General features: G+C 35.9%; 1 non-coding gene across 1 annotated transcript; it reads right to left on the bottom strand.

Moving 5' to 3' along the window:
• Positions 1-4,780: 4,780 nt before the first annotated feature.
• On the bottom strand, positions 4,781-4,852 carry TRNAH-GUG (transfer RNA histidin (anticodon GUG)). Its single transcript has one exon. It is a non-coding gene; the product is annotated as a tRNA-His (tRNA).
• Positions 4,853-6,127: the final 1,275 nt, after the last annotated feature.

Genomic DNA, 6,127 nt, shown 5'->3' on the forward strand with positions numbered 1-6,127 from the left:
TATCGGAGCGATGGAAGAGGTGGCGAAATATTGGATAGCTATCGCAGTGTTGCTTAATCGACTTAAAAAAGACGACAGTTGTTCACAGCGACATTTTTTTTTTCAGCAAGTAGACAAGACAACTTTTTATGGAAACATTCTGACCGTTTCACCACCGCTGTTAGCAGCAGGCAGGTCTATTTTAAATTATTATAAAGTTGTAGAATGAACGATAAAATTATTAATTTAATTAATTGTTACGCTGTTTTAGATCATAAAAAAGCCAAATATCAGTTTTTAGCCTAGGCGCAGACCAGACCAGGCAGTATAGTTTTTTTATTATTATTGTTTTTTGGGCCTTTACTTGCGCCAACTCGACCAGGTTTGATCTATTGTGGCAGCCCTTGTCTTTAGAGTTCACTGCTTAGTCCCGCAGTATAGTTAGGCCCGATACTAATTTGTATGAAGAATCAATCGGTGTAATGTGCGCACTTCCATACATGCCCATACTGATTAACTGCCCGACTAAGTTATCGCCCGACAAAAAGTTTGCAGTCTGCACTCTGCATCTAGGAAAAAAAAAACATAAATAAACAAAATACTGGGTGCTTTCCTTCATCTTGGAAAAAGGCCATTGTAGTTCCCATACATAAATCAGGAAACAAGGCGGATATAACACATTACAGACCAATTAGTATTCTGTGCTGTTTCTCAAAAATCTTTGAAAGCATAATCTACAAATACATTAATCTACACCTAAAACCTATAATAAATCACAGACAACATGGTTTTGTCAGGGGGCGTTCAACTACCTCGAACTTATTATGCTACATTCATAACTTGACCGTTGCCTTGGACAAGCGAACACAAGTCGATTCCATATACACAGATTTTGCAAAAGCATTTGATAAGGTAGATCACTGTATCTTGACTCGGAAGGCTTATCACCTTGGAATCCATGGCTCCCTACTGCGTTGGCTTGTCTCATATCTATCTAATCGAACACAAATCGTCAAGGTTTATGGATATGAGTCTGCCCCATTCGTGCCCTTGTCTGGCGTGCCACAGGGTTCTAACCTGGGGCCTCTGCTGTTCGTCATGTTTATCAACGACCTGATTGATTCAATCTCTTGTGATTGCCTTGCATACGCAGATGATATTAAAATATACAGAGAAATCAGATCGACAAGTGACTGCGTAGCCTTACAAAACGACCTTGAACGACTTTTCCGATGGTGCCTAAGAAACAACATGTCCCTAAATGTCTCTAAGTGTAACTTGATTTCGTTTACCAAAAATAAACGCCTTATAGATAACACTTATGTTATAAACAACGAGCCACTCTCTNACGAAGTATAATGTGTAGGAGCAATTACTTACGTATTTATTCGGTTTAATTACAATTAAAATTAATTACAAATTTTAATTGAATTTGAACTTGGGAGACATTTGAATAATCTAATGGCTGACTAACAACGCGTAAAAAGCTACTTTTAATTGAAAAAAATATAATATTCGGACGAACATAGTCCTCCTTTTTTGTTTGAAGTCAGTTAAAAAAAAGTTCCGGGTGAAGCTTCCTTCGGCCTGATCATATCTTTCCATCCGGTGAGATGCAGGCCAAGAGCATCCTCATTTTGGATAGGTTTTAAACTTCAGTGTTGCAGTGTTTTTTATGTTGCTTACAAAACAACACGATGTGCTTAGTCTCAGTGAACGATTCCTTCTCTGTTTCGACTCTAATAACGATGGCTAATCTCTTTTAAGCTAGTTCCTATACATTATAGTTAGTCCATAATCACGGCTGGAAAATATATCTTCATTAGGACTCTCAGCTACACTCTAGAGGCGCATTTAGCCGCTTTCTTTGGATGTAACTCGCGTAGGTTTGTGGTTTAGAAACTTGATTTTATTTTAATGAGTGCTATCGTTTTTATACTTAACAGTTGGCACCCCTGGCGATTGACAGGACCTTACTCTACAGTGGCGCCATCTTGATGAGTGCAAATGCGATAGTCCTCCTACCACTTTAAAATTAGCACTCACCAGATGGTGCCACTGTTTTCGCTACTAGCAAGTGACAGGACCTTACTCTACAGTGGCGCAAACTGGTGAGCGCTAAAATGATCATTACGTTTTATGGTGAGATAGGTTTCAGGTTTTTAACGAAAACCAAGTATAGGTAGCAGGAAGGCGCTATATGTAGGCCGCTACCAATCAGAAATCATTGGGGGAAACCTATGTTCAGCAGTGGAATGGAAGTCCTACGGCTGAAATGATGATGATGATGATGAAGTATTACTCGTACTACTAGTATTCATTCTGTGGCTCTTTTTCACAGTTGCCCATGTAGTATATTTTTTGCTAGCTTTCCGCCCGCGGCTTCGCCCGCGTGGAATTTTGCCTGTCACAGAAAAACAATATCTAACTTCGACGTAAAGTCAGAATTCTCTCTATCCTTTTTTCAATTCTAAATGATCCCAACTCTCCTTCATATCTTAAGTCTCAGTTTAATCTTCTCAGCTCTACGCACTCACGTTAGCTCCGCTCCTCCAACAAGTCCGTTCTCTCCACTCCTCTTCACCGAACTGGTTTTCTCTCCGACTCCTTCCGTCTCCAGGCCATAAGGCTCTGGAACTCTCTGCCTGAAGAGACCAGGCAAGCGTCTAGTAAGTTTTCTTTTAAAAAATCTGTCCATAATCACTTCCTCCAAATGATTTCATCTTCATGAATTGTAATTTCAGTTTAACTCAATCATCTATTTTATGTATGTTTTATGTATGTTTTATGTATGTTCAACCCAAAGGTAAACTGGTCGAGAATGCTTTAGTGCATTAAGTTCGCCTTATGTACAAATTTATTTTGGCATAAAAGTTTATATAAATAAATAAATAAATATCGCGCGCGTATTTGCTCACCGTTTAGACCTACCCTGGACTACGACAAACATTTTAAAACCAAAATCAGCTCAATCGGCCCAGCTGTTCTCGAGTTTTAATCAGACTAACGAACATCAATTCATTTTTATTTATATAGACTAACGAACATCAATTCATTTTTATTTAGATAGAAGATAGAAGATATATCATTAGTTCACTTAATTAATTTAACGGAAAATTGGGTAGGTATTTGATCCATTAAATTTCAAATTAGGTGTAACAGTAGGTTAATAATTACCCAATAGTTTGTTACCGATTCTGCGAAGTGTGCTTACATTTACCTTAATCGCGAACCGTATTTCCCTCGACAAGCTCGCCTCAGCGATTCCTCCCCCGAACAAACAATCGGCCTTAAGATTAGTAATGCATAGCCGGAACACGTAATCCTGAGAAGGCGAAGGGCAGCCGCAGACGAGGATTCTTGCCACAGTTGCTGACCAGACTAAACTCAAAATTCGCTGCCTGCTGCTGTCTTTCCTGAACACTATAATCCGGGCCTTTTCAAGGGGAGAGTGAATAGGCACTTACAGGGCAGATATGCACCATCCTAGACTGCATCTTACTTAACACCAGGTGCGATTGCGGTCAAATATCTGCCATGTCTTGCATAAAAAAAAGTCATTTAGTAAACTCAAATTTGACTAAAAACAAAAGAGAACTGTTTCCTAGATACTTCTTACCTTATTTCTTATTTCTTACCTTATTCTTACCTCTCTTTAAATTTTCTCGGTTTTAAGCTACTTATGCATCAATTAATAAAGAAGTGAGTCAACCCAAAGCTGCATATCAAACAAGGCTGTATGTTTCTTTAATAAAGATAAAATAAAAAATATATAAATGATTGCTTGCGCCTTAAATATTTTTGGACCTAATACTAGACTTAGGAAATACTTAAAATTCAAAATAAATGGTGGGAAACATATTCACACTGCTGCCCTGCTATAATACAGTAAAAGCTAATAAAAATTGTAATAAAAAAATAGGCGTTTTTATTAACCTCTTTATAAGAGCAAATGCACGCATCTTACAGTCTAGTCGTGGTAAGTGCTCACGTTTGCGCCTACCCTTAAAGGAAATTAGGGCACTCCATATTTATGCTCGCGATTGTACACAAGCTAATTAACAATTGAGGAGGTTCGGCATACTTAGTTATTTACCGATCGGGGGTTCATATGCTGATAATAAAGGCTGAGATTCGATAAGGGGTTGGGAGGTGTATAATGAAGGGGTAACCTAGGGGTCTCGGAAAAGGTAGATGTCACTCCTCTTCGCTGATTCAGGGTCGAATAATAAAGTAAAATTATGTAGGTACTTTAAATTAACTTAGTTCTAATTTAGGCAAAAAAATACATGTTTCTTTTTAAGTCCATAAAGTTGTGAATAAAAGTCGCTTCTAAAAGTTTCATAAAACTCAACTGAGAACGTGTAGCGCCATCTAGTGATTTTGTTCATTACTACGATCTGCTTGTAACCCTAACAACGCCATCTATCGCATGCTTTGGAAACATAAAGCAGTTTGATGTGTTTTCGGTAGATGGCGCTGATGCGCACGCCCATTGTGTACTGCGTTGGTGTAGTACACTTAAAATCCTACAGATGGCAGTAAAATAAGTTGTTTAGCTTTGATTTTTAAATAACGTGTGTAAAAGTTTATGTAATTTTAATAAATTCCTATCGCGTATTTATTTATAAATATTCAATTTTTTTTACAATTCATACAAAAAAAAGGTATCAAAAATGTTACAAATTATAATAACCTGAATATTTTTTTATTTACAATCAATATCTAACAAAATAAATTTTAATGACGATTATAAAATAAAAAAACAAAAAATATGCTCCGCCATGACAGTGTTTGACACTGCCGTGACCAGGATTCGAACCTGGGTTACTACGGCCACAACGTAGGGTCCTAACCACTAGACGATCACGGCTATCGGAGCGATGGAAGAGATGGCGAAATATTGGATAACTATCGCAGTGTTACTTAATCGACTTAAAAAAATGAGTGTTGTGTTGGTGTTGTTCACGGCGACTTTTTTATCTTTTTTTTTTTCAGCTAGTAGGTAGGTATGTATTGGAGATAAGACAACTTTTATAGAAACATTTTTACCTTTTCACCGCTGTTAGCAGCAGGCAGGTCTATTTTAAATTAAGGTACTTGATACAAATAAGGCCTACCTAACTTTAAATGCTTATATTTCAATAAATATTAACGCCAATCAACAAAATCAAGGTTAATTAACTTCTTCCATCCTTTAATTTTAGCAATATTACAAAAAATAACACAATTTTCAACTAAATCTATTCAAAATAAGCAAATTACGAAACCACTGATTTTGGCTTTATTAAATCACCTACACGGAATAAGGCCTATATGATTTAAATGCCTCTAGACCTTAAAATTGTGATTGTATTTAACAAAATGCGGTCTCATAACATGAAACACGTCGATTTGTTTGCGTTATCAAAATTTTACATACCAAGTAAACAGAAATATACTGTACATCTCTAGATAAACTTAAATTCTACTTATTAAGAATTATACATAAATTATACATAAAATTAAATATTCATAGTAAAAAAGTAATGATTCCTTACATATATTATCAAAAAAAATATCAAAAACAAACAATATTATTTTTTTGCATAGGGCTTATTAAAACACCGTGTTCGAATAAGGCCTACACATAAAACCTTTCAAATAAATCAGTTTAGGAACATCATTTAGTCTTGAATTTTTGTAAACAAAATGAGATCTAATTTTTTGTTAGAACCAGGGCATAAAAAGGCTTGTGAATCATCTTTACAAACTCTTACACAATCTTTGTGATACCACCTAAAGCAGTCCTTTATGGTCGCATACCTGCTACTTTGTCTTCGAGACAGGCATGATAATACCAACTTTTATTCTCCTTTCCTTTGGATTTATACATACGGCTTTTTTTTCTTATTTTTTATTGGTTTTGTAATTTATTTGTTTTTTTTTTTACAGGTTTTGTTATGTTTCTTGACACTGTTTTCATTTTCTTTTCTGTGTTGTTAGTAACATTCTTATTAAATAAATATTTTGTTAACTCTTTGACTCATTTAGTTTAATGAATTTGTCCGTAATCAGGTGTTGACATAAGTATCTAATATGGCCTACCATGCTGAAATAAGGCCTAGGCCTTATTAGATATCTCGCTCTTGTTGTCTTTAAAAATTTA

This window comes from Ostrinia furnacalis, unplaced genomic scaffold (genome assembly GCF_004193835.3).
Source record: "Ostrinia furnacalis isolate ACB-3 unplaced genomic scaffold, ASM419383v2 OfSCF0133, whole genome shotgun sequence".
NCBI lineage: Eukaryota > Metazoa > Arthropoda > Insecta > Lepidoptera > Crambidae > Ostrinia > Ostrinia furnacalis.